Here is a 16635-nt window from a genome sequence, read left to right as displayed (position 1 = left end):
TCTGACTGTCTTTTCAGGTCAGGCGGATGGAGGCGGAAGAAGCGCGTCTGAAAGAGCACATCCAGGATATCCGAGACCAAAACGAACTGCTTGAGTTCCGCATCCTGGAGCTGGAGGTGGGAAGACTCGCACAAGCGTGTTGAGGCCAGAGATGTGACGGACGGACGGACGGACGGACGGATGCATGCCTCTGCCTTTCAGGAGAGGGAGTGGCGCTCCCCCGTCTTGAAGTTTCTGCAAGTCCGTTTCCCAGACGGCCTCAGCCCTTTGCAGATCTACTGCGAGGCCGAGGGCGTGAGCGTACGTAAGGCGTCCCTCGCAACCCTAACCTTAACCCGAGGTCCCAGAACACCTTACATTGCTCCTTGCGCCTTTCCCCCGGACATCGTCATCAGTGATCTGATGAAGAAGCTGGACATCCTGGGCTATAACGCCGTAAGTGTATGTCGAACTCCTTATGTTCGCACTCCACGAGACTCGGCGGCTCAAATGTGACTTTTGGAAGGCTTTGCGCTGAAAGAAGCTTGTTGACGCTGTGCCTTTGGGCTCTTGCAGAATCTCACCAACGAGGAGCAGGTGGTCGTGATTCACGCCAGGACCCTTCTCACCCTAGCCGAGAAGGTAACGCGCACGTCCACGCACGCTCTCGCATTCTGCTTATGTGACAGCAGCCTTTCCTCAGTGGTTAGAATACATCAAAGTGACCAAGTCAGCAATTCAACAGAAGATGTTGGACATTGAAAGTGAGAAGGTAGACAGACACGCGACATCAGCCAAGGGGAACTCCGGCAATGTGCCCCAACAATTCTGACCTTGAGCTGTGCTAGGATATGTTCTGCAAGCAGAAGGGCTACCTGGATGAAGAGTTGGACTTCAGGAAGTGTTCCATGGACCAGGCTCATAAGGTAAGCCGCCCTCAAATCTCCCGCCGGACCACTGATGGACGAGGATTGCGGCCCAGAGGATCCTGGAGCTGGAGGCCATGTTGTACGAGGCGCTACCGCAGCGGGACTGCCCCGCCACGGACGGCGAAAAAGCCAGCCACGCTGGCGTGAATGACGTGCTGACGGCGGATCAGAGAGAAGAGCTTAGGAGCGCCGTGGACCAATGGAAGCGAGCCCTGATGTGCGAGTTGAGGGAGCGCGACGCTTGCATCCTCCAAGAGAGAATGGATCTGCTGCACAGCGCGCAACAGGTAAGGGCCCAAAGCCAGCCCGGCACTTACTTGCACGCTTACTGGCTTTTGAATGCCACTTTCCATTTGTCCGTCCTAGAGGAACAAAGAGCTGAAAGAATTCATCGAAGCTCAGAAGAGACAAATCAAACAATTGGAGGAGAAGTTTCTGTTTCTCTTTCTATTCTTCTCCTTGGCCTTCATTCTGTGGCCCTAACACCAGCTGGTGAGTGAGCTCCAGCGGCACCGCACTCGACACCTCCGATACACTGCCAGCCGGTCTCAGACGTTGGCAGACGCTCCGATGCCAACGTATACCCCCCGCCACGGTGACAGAGGCACCGCGTCACACCGGCGCTCATCCAATCAGAAGGCAGGAAAAGCAAATTCACATGCAGGGCACTTTTGAACCAGAAGAGAGCGCCACAAAAAAACGGTTGTTGCCCCAAACGCGCACTAAAAAGGGTCAGAATAACAAGAGTCCCACTGGCCAGCCGGGGCCACCCGTCCAGCTGTTTCTTCAGGGGGGAAAAAAATTGGAGTCACCGGTGAGTACATTTTGCATTTAGCTCTGCTTTTCTGCTTCTGTCTTCAAGTGTGTGGCATCCTGCGATCAAAGAGTCAGCCAACCCCAAAGCGGTTGACCTCAACGTCCCACCACCATGCCTACCAGAGCAGGTGACGTGATGCTTTGGACATCCTTCCGTCTCAGATGCCCAAAAGTACTCTTTGCCACATCTGCGGCAATACGGTGTCTTTTCAAAGGTGCAAATAAATCCAGCGTGGGCGGAACACGCACGTCTTCGGTTTTTCCCGCTTTGTTTGTGTGACAGCTGTTGTGAAAATTTTATACAAATAAAGTTGTATAGTACAGGTTTGGCCAAGCCGCAACTCCCGAACCGCATGCGGCTCTTTTATGTTCATATCAACATTTGTGTGTGTGTGTGTGGGGGGGGGGGGGGGGGGGTGCGTGTTGGCTTCACTTGAGTTCAATTTGGTATTTTGGTCAAAAGCGCATGTGGTGAAATTCCACAAAGTAGGATGGGCAAACACATTTCTTTAAACTATGAGTGTCAATTGGGCTCTCGAAATGGCAGGGAAAAGATGCACAGCAAAACGAAAATACGTAGATGAACACAGGACGTTTTAATCAGAGTGGGAAAGTTTCTATTTTTTGTTGAACGTGATGGCAAACCATTCTGCCTGATATGTCAGACCTCAGCGCATTTCAAAGATTCAAATCTTCAGCGCCATGCACTTCAGCTCACTCCATGCTAACATTGATCAGGCGTCGAACCCGCATCATCATGCTTAAGAGGTGGCCATGCTAACCAGTGCGCCATTATGTCAACGCATAATAACTAAGTCTACTGGTCAAAACAGCGGTTACTATATGACGTCGCTACGTCGTGGTCACGTGACGCAGACAAGACGTCAATGGACGTGGGCAGAGTTAACTTGTTTAAAAGGGAGTAGGCAGAAGAAATATTTAATTTATTTAAATCTATTTTGAGTGCACACCATTATGCCAATGCATAACAACTGTAAATCTACTAAACAAAACAGCGGTTGCTATATGACATCTGCCACGTCGTGGTCACGTGACATACGTGACGTCGATGGGCGTAACTTTCGCCGGAAGTCAAATCCGCGGGGAGAGTTAACTTGTTTAAAAGAGAGTGGGCAGAAGAATTATTTAATTTATTTAAATCTATTTGGTGTGTGCGCCATTATGTCAATGCATAACAACTGTAAGTCTACTAAACAAAACAGCGGTTGCTATTTGACGTCTGCCACGTCGTGGTCACGTGACGCGGACGTGACGTCGACGCCTACTTTACATCCCACCGATCACAGGACTCCTCGGCTGCATAACCGTGCCCCCTTCCCAACCAATCGGATTTGCTATACGCGAAAACGACGCCAATGGAAAGAGCTTCCGCCCAAATTTAAATCCGTGGGCGTGGCTCGCAGCAGGAAGTAGGAAAATGGCGGCGATGTTGACAAAGACACAGCGGATGGTAACATACGACTAACAAGAGAAATATTTTTATTTTCTGCTTGCAACTGGACCGTCCAGAGCGTACACGGTAAGTACAACTCATCGTTTTTAAAAAGAAGTACTTTTGTTGCCCTGAAAAGCGAGTGAGCGTGGCGTTTGTGGGGGACGTCGAATTTCGACGATTCTTTCTGGTCAACGGTTGTAAATGATTGTGTTGATTAAAAAAGAAAACTTGATGTAACTCTACTTTTAACTGCCGTTTCAGATAGATTTAGAATTGCATCACATCCAATTTTGCCTAGAGCGTACACGGTAAGTAACACTCGTTGTGTTTAAGGAGATTTACGTTTGTAATAGCAGAAGTGTAGCCGCGTTGCGTTGTACGTGTGAATGTTGGTCCGGGCGAAATGTTAATGTTTAATTTCATTCCTTTAGGTTCCACGGTGTTTGTTGGCTGCAAGTTTTCCACTGCAAGAAGAGGCTCATATCATTGACCAGGAGCGAGCTACAATGGTGAGTAGCCATAACATTTATGTTAAACACTTCCTATTTCATGTCTAACAGTACTTGATTTAACAAATAACCATAAATAAATACAGTGTGGGCACTGAAGTTAACATATGTGATTATACTGCCTAATCTGTCACCGAGTAGATTGTTGCAAAGTAATATAAGATCCAAAGTTGTAATTCAGAATAGTTTTCAAAAGAAGGCCATTAGAATTATATACAAGTCTGATTACCCTGAACAAGCTATTAATTAAATCACAAATTCTTCAATTCAAAGATTTGGTAGATTATCAGACAAATAATGTCTAACAGTAATTGATTTAACACATCACGATAAGTAGATTGAGTGTGGGCACTCTCAAGTTAACATATGTGATTATACTGCCTAATCTGTTACAGAGTATGTTGTTGCCAAGTAATGTAGAATAGATCCAAAGTAGTAATCCAGAATAGTTTTGAAGAGGCCATTAGAATGATAAACAAATCTGATTACCTTGAACATAATAACAAGCTAAGTGTTTAATATGTCCTATGAAGTCAAAATTGGGCACCATCATGTGGTGAAATTTGGAATTGCATCACATCCAATTTTGCCTGGGAACAAACAGATTACATAAATCTTAGTTTTGAATAAGCCACTCCTTCTCAAACAAGTAAACTCTGCCCATTTTGCGCAGTAGATGTTCTGTTAATATCTAGTATTTATACAAAGTCATAATTTAAATTGCTTTCAACCTTCATTCATCGGTTCAACCAACATTACTCGCTCTTATTACCAACTTGTATTGATTTAACTAAGCGTTTAATACTTCCTATCAGGTCTCAAATCGAGATTTGGCAAAATACAATTTCAGCAAATCCAATTTTGCCAGGGAACAAAAATAGATTAAATAAACTAAATAAGTCCTCTTCCCATTAAATAAATCAGAAAAGTCTGTCTTGTAACCAGTCCTCTTCAAACAAGTAAAGTCTGCCCATTTTGTGCCGTAGATTTTGTGTCTATGCCTAGTATTTAAACAAAATCATAATTTAAACGACTTCTTTCCTTCATTCACTTTGGAAATTTGGAATTGCAGCAAATCGAATTTTGGCAGGGAACAAAAATAGATCAATTAAACTAAATAAGTCTTCTTCCCATTAAATAAATTAAAAAAGTCTGTCTTGTAACCAGTCCTTTTCAAACAAGTAAAGTCTGCCCATTTTGTGCCGTCGATTTTGTGTTAATGCCTAGTATTTATACAAAATCATAATTTAAAGGACTTCATTCCTTCATTCACTTTGGAAATTTGGAATTGCAGCACATCAAATTTTGCCTGGGAAGAAAAGTAGATTAAATAAATTTAATAAGTCTTACTACTTCCCATTAAATAAATTAAATACGTCTTACTTGTTCCCACTCCTTTTCAAAACAGTAGTTTAAAACGAGGGCCCTTCACTCAATCTTTAACCTCAACCCCGCACGTTGTGTTGTATCTGTGAATGTTGGTTGTGGCCAAATGATAGTTTTCTTTCATTCGTTTAGGTTCCAAGAAAACTTGATGTAACTCTACTTTTAACTGCCGTTTCAGATAAGCGGGTATTACGTCGCAGTCAAATGCCGCGGATATGACGTAATTGCCCGAACCTCCGCCAAAATTCAAATCTGTTGGCGCGATGGCCGTGAGCCACTGAGCAGCGACGATTATCAACAGAAATATCTTTATTTTCTGCTTGCAACTGGACCGTCTAGAGCGTACACGGTAAGTAACACTCATTGTGTTTAAGGAGATTTACGTTTGTAATAGCAGAAGTGTAGCCGCGTTGCGTTGTACGTGTGAAAATTGGTCGAGGCGAAATGTTAATGTTTAATTTCATTCCTTTAGGTTCCACGGTGTTTGTTGGCTGCAAGTTTTCCACTGCAAGAAGAGGCTCGTATCATTGACCAGGAGCGAGCTACAATGGTGAGTAGCCATAACATTTATGTTAAACACTTCCTATTTCATGTCTAACAGTACTTGATTTAACAAATAACCATAAATAAATACAGTGTGGGCACTGAAGTTAACATATGTGATTATACTGCCTAATCTGTCACGGAGTAGATTGTTGCAAAGTAATATAAGATCCAAAGTTGTAATTCAGAATAGTTTTCAAAAGAAGGCCATTAGAATTATATACAAGTCTGATTACCCTGAACAAGCTATTAATTAAATCACAAATTCTTCAATTCAAAGATTTGGTAGATTATCAGACAAATAATGTCTAACAGTAATTGATTTAACACATCACGATAAGTAGATTGAGTGTGGGCACTCTCAAGTTAACATATGTGATTATACTGCCTAATCTGTTACAGAGTATGTTGTTGCCAAGTAATGTAGAATAGATCCAAAGTAGTAATCCAGAATAGTTTTGAAGAGGCCATTAGAATGATAAACAAATCTGATTACCTTGAACATAATAACAAGCTAAATGTTTAATATGTCCTATGAAGTCAAAATTGGGCACCATCATGTGGTGAAATTTGGAATTGCATCACATCCAATTTTGCCTGGGAACAAACAGATTACATAAATCTTAGTTTTGAATAAGCCACTCCTTCTCAAACAAGTAAACTCTGCCCATTTTGCGCAGTAGATGTTCTGTTAATATCTAGTATTTATACAAAGTCATAATTTAAATTGCTTTCAACCTTCATTCATCGGTTCAACCAACATTACTCGCTCTTATTACCAACTTGTATTGATTTAACTAAGCGTTTAATACTTCCTATCAGGTCTCAAATCGAGATTTGGCAAAATACAATTTCAGCAAATCCAATTTTGCCAGGGAACAAAAATAGATTAAATAAACTAAATAAGTCCTCTTCCCATTAAATAAATCAGAAAAGTCTGTCTTGTAACCAGTCCTCTTCAAACAAGTAAAGTCTGCCCATTTTGTGCCGTAGATTTTGTGTCTATGCCTAGTATTTAAACAAAATCATAATTTAAACGACTTCTTTCCTTCATTCACTTTGGAAATTTGGAATTGCAGCAAATCGAATTTTGGCAGGGAACAAAAATAGATCAATTAAACTAAATAAGTCTTCTTCCCATTAAATAAATTAAAAAAGTCTGTCTTGTAACCAGTCCTTTTCAAACAAGTAAAGTCTGCCCATTTTGTGCCGTCGATTTTGTGTTAATGCCTAGTATTTATACAAAATCATAATTTAAAGGACTTCATTCCTTCATTCACTTTGGAAATTTGGAATTGCAGCACATCAAATTTTGCCTGGGAAGAAAAGTAGATTAAATAAATTTAATAAGTCTTACTACTTCCCATTAAATAAATTAAATACGTCTTACTTGTTCCCACTCCTTTTCAAAACAGTAGTTTAAAACGAGGGCCCTTCACTCAATCTTTAACCCCAACCCCGCACGTTGTGTTGTATCTGTGAATGTTGGTTGTGGCCAAATGATAGTTTTCTTTCATTCGTTTAGGTTCCAAGAAAACTTGATGTAACTCTACTTTTAACTGCCGTTTCAGATAAGCGGGTATTACGTCGCAGTCATGTGCCGTGGATATGACGTAATTGCCCGAACCTCCGCCAAAATTCAAATCTGTTGGCGCGATGGCCGTGAGCCACTGAGCAGCGACGATTATCAACAGAAATATCTTTATTTTCTGCTTGCAACTGGACCGTCTAGAGCGTACACGGTAAGTAACACTCATTGTGTTTAAGGAGATTTACGTTTGTAATAGCAGAAGTGTAGCCGCGTTGCGTTGTACGTGTGAAAATTGGTCGAGGCGAAATGTTAATGTTTAATTTCATTCCTTTAGGTTCCACGGTGTTTGTTGGCTGCAAGTTTTCCACTGCAAGAAGAGGCTCGTATCATTGACCAGGAGCGAGCTACAATGGTGAGTAGCCATAACATTTATGTTAAACACTTCCTATTTCATGTCTAACAGTACTTGGTTTAACAAATAACCATAAATAAATACAGTGTGGGCACTGAAGTTAACATATGTGATTATACTGCCTAATCTGTCACGGAGTAGATTGTTGCAAAGTAATATAAGATCCAAAGTTGTAATTCAGAATAGTTTTCAAAAGAAGGCCATTAGAATTATATACAAGTCTGATTACCCTTAACATAACAACAAGCTATTAATTAAATCACAAATTCTTCAATTCAAAGATTTGGTAGATTATCAGACAAATAATGTCTAACAGTAATTGATTTAACACATCACGATAAGTAGATTGAGTGTGGGCACTCTCAAGTTAACAGATATGATTATACTGCCTAATCTGTTACAGAGTATGTTGTTGCCAAGTAATGTAGAATAGATCCAAAGTAGTAATCCAGAATAGTTTTGAAGAGGCCATTAGAATAATAAACAAATCTGATTACCTTGAACATAATAACAAGCTAAGTGTTTAAGGAGATTTACGTTTGTAATAGCAGAAGTGTAGCCGCGTTGCGTTGTACGTGTGAAAATTGGTCGAGGCGAAATGTTAATGTTTAATTTCATTCCTTTAGGTTCCACGGTGTTTGTTGGCTGCAAGTTTTCCACTGCAAGAAGAGGCTCGTATCATTGACCAGGAGCGAGCTACAATGGTGAGTAGCCATAACATTTATGTTAAACACTTCCTATTTCATGTCTAACAGTACTTGATTTAACAAATAACCATAAATAAATACAGTGTGGGCACTGAAGTTAACATATGTGATTATACTGCCTAATCTGTCACGGAGTAGATTGTTGCAAAGTAATATAAGATCCAAAGTTGTAATTCAGAATAGTTTTCAAAAGAAGGCCATTAGAATTATATACAAGTCTGATTACCCTTAACATAACAACAAGCTATTAATTAAATCACAAATTCTTCAATTCAAAGATTTGGTAGATTATCAGACAAATAATGTCTAACAGTAATTGATTTAACACATCACGATAAGTAGATTGAGTGTGGGCACTCTCAAGTTAACAGATATGATTATACTGCCTAATCTGTTACAGAGTATGTTGTTGCCAAGTAATGTAGAATAGATCCAAAGTAGTAATCCAGAATAGTTTTGAAGAGGCCATTAGAATAATAAACAAATCTGATTACCTTGAACATAATAACAAGCTAAGTGTTTAATATGTCCTATGAAGTCAAAATTGGGCACCATCATGTGGTGAAATTTGGAATTGCATCACATCCAATTTTGCCTGGGAACAAACAGATTAAATAAATCTTAGTTTTGAATAAGCCACTCCTTCTCAAACAAGTAAACTCTGCCCATTTCGCGCAGTAGATGTTCTGTTAATATCTAGTATTTATACAAAGTCATAATTTAAATTGCTTTCAACCTTCATTCATCGGTTCAACCAACATTACTCGCTCTTATTACCAACTTGTATTGATTTAACTAAGCGTTTAATACTTCCTATCAGGTCTCAAGGCAAGATTTGGCAAAATACAATTTCAGCAAATCCAATTTTGCCAGGGAACAAAAATAGATTAAATAAACTAAATAAGTCTTCTTCCCATTAAATAAATCAGAAAAGTCTGTCTTGTAACCAGTCCTCTTCAAACAAGTAAAGTCTGCCCATTTTGTGCCGTAGATTTTGTGTCTATGCCTAGTATTTAAACAAAATCATAATTTAAACGACTTCTTTCCTTCATTCACTTTGGAAATTTGGAATTGCAGCAAATCGAATTTTGCCAGGGAACAAAAATAGATCAATTAAACTAAATAAGTCTTCTTCCCATTAAATAAATTAAAAAAGTCTGTCTTGTAACCAGTCCTTTTCAAACAAGTAAAGTCTGCCCATTTTGTGCCGTCGATTTTGTGTTAATGCCTAGTATTTATACAAAATCATAATTTAAAGGACTTCATTCCTTCATTCACTTTGGAAATTTGGACTTGCAGCACATCAAATTTTGCCTGGGAAGAAAAGTAGATTAAATAAATTTAATAAGTCTTACTACTTCCCATTAAATAAATTAAATACGTCTTACTTGTTCCCACTCCTTTACAAAAAAGTAGTTTAAAACGAGGTCCCTTCACTCAACCTTTAACCCTATTTATTCACCTTCTAGGCTAAGTGTTAAAGGCTAAGTGTTAAAGGCTAAGTGTTAAAGGCTAAGTGTTAGAGGCTAAGTGCCAGAGGCTAGGCGCCAGAGGCGAGTTTTTGTGGGCTGAAGTTTTAGTGGGGTTAGTGTGAATACAATCCAAAAGAATACAACAGAATACAATACAATAGAATATAACACATAGATTAAATTCAATAGCTCTTACTACTTCCCATTAAATAAATTAAATACGTCTTACTTGTTCCCAATCCTTTTCAAAAAAGTAGTTTAAAACGAGGGCCCTTCACTCGACCTTTAACCTCAACCCCGCACGTCACATTGTGTTGTATCTGTGAATGTTGGTTGTGGCCAAATGATAGTTTTCTTTCATTCGTTTGGGTTCCACGGTGTTTGTTGGCTATGTTTTCCACTGTCAGAAGGATGAAAATACAAAGTACAACGCTTGGACGTGGGCGAAGACGTCACCGGTGAGTCCTTCCTTCCTATTTATTTACCTTCTAGATGCTAGAGGCTAAGTGTTAGAGGCTAAGTGTTAGAGGCTAAGTGTTAAACACAATACGAACAACACAACGATACTGCACTGAACAACACGATACCGCACTGAGAAACACGATACCGCACTGAACAACACGATACCGCACTGAACAACACCATGCCGCACTGAACACCATGCCACACTGAACAACACCATCCCGCACTGAACAACACCATGCCGCACTAAACAACACCATGCCGCACTGAACAACACCATGCCTCACTGAACGACACCATGCCGCACTGAAAGACACCATGCCGCACTGAACGACACCATGCCGCACTGAAAGACACCATCCCGCACTGAACACCATGCCGCACTGAACAACACCATCCTGCACTGAACAACACCATCACGCACTGAACAACACCATGCCGCACTGAACAACATTATGCCGCACTGAACATTATGCCGCGCTGAACAACACCATGCCGCACTGAACAACACCATGCCGCACTGAACAACATTATGCCGCACTGAACAACACCATGCCGCACTGAACAACACCATGCCGCACTGAACAACACCATGCCGCACTGAACAACATTATGCCGCACTGAACAACACCATGCCGCACTGAACAACACCATCCTGCACTGAACAACACCATTCCGCATTGAACACCATGCCGCACTGAACAACACCATCCCGCACTGAACAACACCATCCCGCACTGAACAACACCATGCCGCACTGAACAACATTATGCCGCACTGAACAACATTATGCCGCACTGAACAACACCATGCCGCACTGAACAACACCATGCCGCACTGAACAACACCATGCCGCACTGAACAACATTATAACGCACTGAACAACACCATCCCGCACTGAACAACACCATGCCGCACTAAACAACATTATGCCGCACTGAACAACATTATGCCGAAATGAACAACACCATGCCGCACTGAACAACACCATCCTGCACTGAACAACACCATCCCGCACTGAACAACACCATGCCGCACTGAACAACACCATGCCGCACTGAACAACACCATGCCGCAATGAACAACACCATCCCGCACTGAACAACATTATGCCGCACTGAACAACATTATGCCGCACTGAACAACACCATGCCGCACTGAACAACACCATGCCGCACTGAACAACACCATCCTGCACTGAACAACACCATCCCGCACTGAACAACACCATGCCGCACTGAACAACATTATGGCGCACTGAACAACATTATGCCGCACTGAACAACACCATGCCGCACTGAACAACACCATGCCGCACTGAACAACACCATGCCGCAATGAACAACACCATCCCGCACTGAACAACACCATGCCGCACTGAGCAACACCATGCCGCACTGAACAACACCATCCTGCACTGAACAACACCATGCCGCACTGAACAACACCATTCCGCACTGAACAACACCATGCCGCACTGAACAACATTACGCTGCACTGAACAACACCATGCCGCACTGAACAACACCATGCCGCACTGAACAACACCATGCCGCATTGAACAACACCATGCCGCATTGAACAACACCATGCCGCACTGAACAACACCATCCTGCACTGAACAACACCATGCCGCATTGAACAACACCATGCCGCACTGAACAACACCATCCCGCACTGAACAACACCATCCCGCACTGAACAACACCATCCCGCATTGAACAACACCATCCTGCACTGAACGACACCATGCCGCACTGAACAACACCATGCCGCACTGAACAACACCATTCCGCACTGAACAACACCATGCCGCACTGAACAACACCATCCTGCACTGAACAACACCATCCCGCACTGAACAACACCATGCCGCATTGAACAACACCATCCTGCACTGAACAACACCATCCTGCACTGAACAACACCATGCCGCACTGAACAACACCATGCCGCACTGAACAACACCATGCCGCACTGAACAACACCATGCCGCACTTAACAACATTATGCCGCACTGAACAACATTATGTCGCACTGAACAACACCATGCCGCACTGAACAACACCATGCCGCACTGAACAACATTATGCCGCACTGAAAAACACCATGCCGCACTGAACAACACCATCCCGCACTGAACAACACCATGCCGCATTGAACAACACCATGCCGCACTGAACAACACCATGCTGCACTGAACAACATTATGCTGCACTGAACAACACGATCCTGCATTGAACAACACCATGCCGCACTGAACAACACCATCCTGCACTGAACAACACCATCCTGCACTGAACAACACCACCCCGCACTGAACAACACGATCCCGCATTGAACAACACCATCCCGCACTGAACAACACCATGCCGCACTGAACAACACCATTCCGCACTGAACAACACCATGCCGCACTGAACACCATGCCGCACTGAACAACACCATGCCGCACTGAACAACACCATGCCGCACTGAACAACATTATGCCGCACTGAACAACACCATGCCGCACTGAACAACACGACGCCGCACTGAACAACACCATGCCGCATTGAACAACACCATGCCGCACTGAACAACACCATCCTGCACTGAACAACACCATCCCGCACTAAACAACACCATGCCGCACTGAACAACATTATGGCGCACTGGACAACATTATGGCGCACTGGACAACACCATGCCGCACTGAACAACACCATGCCGCACTGAACAACACCATGCCGCACTGAACAACACCATGCCGCACTGAACAACATTATGCCGCACTGAACAACACCATGCCGCACTGAACAACACCATGCCGCACTGAACAACACGATCCCGCATTGAACAACACCATCCTGCACTGAACAACACCATGCCGCACTGAACAACACCATGCCGCACTGAACAACACCATGCCGCACTGAACAACACCATTCCGCACTGAACAACACCATGCCGCACTGAACGACACCATCCTGCACTGAAGTACACCATCCCGCACTGAACAACACCATGCCGCATTAAACAACACCATGCCGCACTGAACAACACCATCCTGCACTGAACAACACCATGCCGCACTGAACAACACCATGCCGCACTGAACAACTCCATGCCGCACTGAACAACATTATGCCGCACTGAACAACATTATGCCGCACTGAACAACATTATGTCGCACTGAACAACACCATGCCGCACTGAACAACACCATGCTGCACTGAACAACATTATGCCGCACTGAACAACACGATCCCGCATTGAACAACACGATCCCGCAGTGAACAACACCATGCCGCATTGAACAACACCATGCCGCACTGAACAACACCATGCTGCACTGAACAACACCATGCTGCACTGAACAACACGATCCTGCATTGAACAACACCATGCCGCACTGAACAACACCATCCTGCACTGAACAACACCATGCCGCACTGAACAACACCATGCCGCACTGAACAACATTATGCCGCACTGAAAAACACCATGCCGCACTGAACAACACCATCCCGCACTGAACAACACCATGCCGCATTGAACAACACCATGCCGCACTGAACAACACCATGCTGCACTGAACAACATTATGCTGCACTGAACAACACGATCCTGCATTGAACAACACCATGCCGCACTGAACAACACCATCCTGCACTGAACAACACCATCCTGCACTGAACAACACCACCCCGCACTGAACAACACGATCCCGCATTGAACAACACCATCCCGCACTGAACAACACCATGCCGCACTGAACAACACCATTCCGCACTGAACAACACCATGCCGCACTGAACAACACCATGCCGCACTGAACAACACCATGCCGCACTGAACAACACCATGCCGCACTGAACAACACCATGCCGCACTGAACAACACCATGCCGCACTGAACAACACCATCCCGCACTGAACAACACCATGCCGCATTGAACAACACCATGCCGCACTGAACAACACCATCCTGCACTGAACAACACCATGCCGCATTGAACAACACCATGCCGCACTGAACAACATTATGGCGCACTGGACAACATTATGCCGCACTGAACAACACCATGCCGCACTGAACAACACCATGCCGCACTGAACAACACCATGCCGCACTGAACAACACCATGCCGCACTGAACAACATTATGCCGCACTGAACAACACCATGCCGCACTGAACAACACCATGCCGCACTGAACAACACGATCCCGCATTGAACAACACCATCCTGCACTGAACAACACCATGCCGCACTGAACAACACCATGCCGCACTGAACAACACCATTCCGCACTGAACAACACCATGCCGCACTGAACAACACCATCCTGCACTGAACAACACCATCCCGCACTGAACAACACCATGCCGCATTGAACAACACCATGCCGCACTGAACAACACCATCCTGCACTGAACAACACCATCCCGCACTGAACAACACCATGCCGCACTGAACAACACCATGCCGCACTGAACAACATTATGCCGCACTGAACAACATTATGCCGCACTAAACAACATTATGTTGCACTGAACAACACCATGCCGCACTGAACAACACCATGCTGCACTGAACAACATTATGCCGCACTGAACAACACGATCCCGCATTGAACAACACCATCCCGCAGTGAACAACACCATGCCGCATTGAACAACACCATGCCGCACTGAACAACACCATGCTGCACTGAACAACATTATGCTGCACTGAACAACACGATCCTGCATTGAACAACACCATGCCGCACTGAACAACACCATCCTGCACTGAACAACACCTTTCCACACTGAACAACACCATGCCGCACTGAACAACATTATGCCGCACTGAACAACACCATGCCGCACTGAACAACACCATGCCGCACTGAACAACACCATGCCGCAATGAACAACACCATCCCGCACTGAACAACACCATGCCGCATTGAACAACACCATGCCGCACTGAACAACACCATCCCGCACTGAACAACACCACCCCGCACTGAACAACACGATCCCGCATTGAACAACACCATCCCGGACTGAACAACACCATGCCGCACTGAACAACACCATTCCGCACTGAACAACACCATGCCGCACTGAACAACACCATGCCGCACTGAACAACACCATGCCGCACTGAACAACACCATGCCGCACTGAACAACATTATGCCGCACTGAACAACACCATGCCGCACTGAACAACACCATCCCGCACTGAACAACACCATGCCGCATTGAACAACACCATGCCGCACTGAACAACACCATCCTGCACTGAACAACACCATCCCGCACTGAACAACACCATGCCGCACTGAACAACATTATGGCGCACTGAACAACATTATGCCGCACTGAACAACACCATGCCGCACTGAACAACACCATGCCGCACTGAACAACACCATGCCGCACTGAACAACATTATGCCGCACTGAACAACATTATGCCGCACTGAACAACACCATGCCGCACTGAACAACACCATGCCGCACTGAACAACACCATGCCGCACTGAACAACACGACGTCGCACTGAACAACACGACGCCGCACAGAACAACACGACGCCGCACAGAATAACACAATACCGCACAGAACAACACAATACCGCACAAACAGTTTTAGATAATATTACGTCGCAGTCATGTGACGCGGACATGACGTCAATAGGCGGAACTCACGGCAAAATTATAATCCGTGGGCGTGGCTTGCAACAGGAAGTAGGAAAGCGGCAGTTCTGGCAAACAAGACACAGCTGTTAGTAACACGATGACTAACAAGGCAAATATTTTTGTTTTCAGCTTGCAACTTGACCGTCTAGAGCGTACAAGGTAATTACAACTGTTTTTTTTTAGCCCTGAAAAGCAAGGGAGTGTGGCGTTTGGGAGGAATGTCGAACTCGGCGTCTGCTTCCAGCCACAGACGCCAAATTTCGATGATTATTTCGACTGGTCAACGGTTGTAAATTATTGCGTTGACTAAAAACTTTATTTAACTCTACTCTTAACTTTGCCGTTTCAGATATGCGGGTATTACACCGCGGAAATGACGTCAATAGGCTGAACTCTCGCCAAAATTCAAATCTGTGGGCGCAATGGCCTTGAGCGAGACACCGGATACAAACACGACGATTATCAACAGAAATATCTTTATTTTCCGCTTGCAAGTGGACCGTCTAGAGCGTACACGGTAAGTACAACTCATTGTGTTTAAAAAGATTTACGTTTGTGTAGTTTGCGTTGCGTTGTATCTGTGAATGTTGGTTGAGGCTAAATGTTAATGTTTAATTTCATTCCTTTAGGTTCCACGGTGTTTGTTGGCTGTATGTTTTCCACTGCAAGAAGAGGCTCGTATCATTGACCAGCAGGAGCTACAATGGTGAGTACCCCTTTCGTCTTCCATTTATGTTAAACACTTCCTATTTCATGTCT

At 44.1% G+C, this 16635-nt stretch overlaps 2 long non-coding RNA genes across 2 annotated transcripts; both read left to right on the top strand.

Moving 5' to 3' along the window:
* The first annotated feature begins 555 nt into the window (after positions 1-555).
* Positions 556-945, top strand: LOC148382077 (uncharacterized). Its single transcript, XR_015854262.1, has 3 exons — positions 556-621; positions 683-751; positions 828-945. It is a non-coding gene; the product is annotated as an uncharacterized LOC148382077 (long non-coding RNA).
* An 8913-nt stretch (positions 946-9858) lies between these two features.
* LOC148382076 (uncharacterized) lies at positions 9859-16389 on the top strand. The gene is made up of 3 exons (XR_015854254.1): positions 9859-10198; positions 16006-16035; positions 16226-16389. It is a non-coding gene; the product is annotated as an uncharacterized LOC148382076 (long non-coding RNA).
* The last annotated feature ends 246 nt before the right edge of the window (positions 16390-16635 follow it).

Source organism: Syngnathus floridae, chromosome 19, assembly GCF_059516105.1.
Source record: "Syngnathus floridae isolate MCC-2025c chromosome 19, RoL_Sflo_1.0, whole genome shotgun sequence".
Taxonomy (NCBI): domain Eukaryota; kingdom Metazoa; phylum Chordata; class Actinopteri; order Syngnathiformes; family Syngnathidae; genus Syngnathus; species Syngnathus floridae.
Note: the sequence above shows the minus strand (reverse complement) of the source record. Positions and strands in the feature narration are given on the sequence as shown.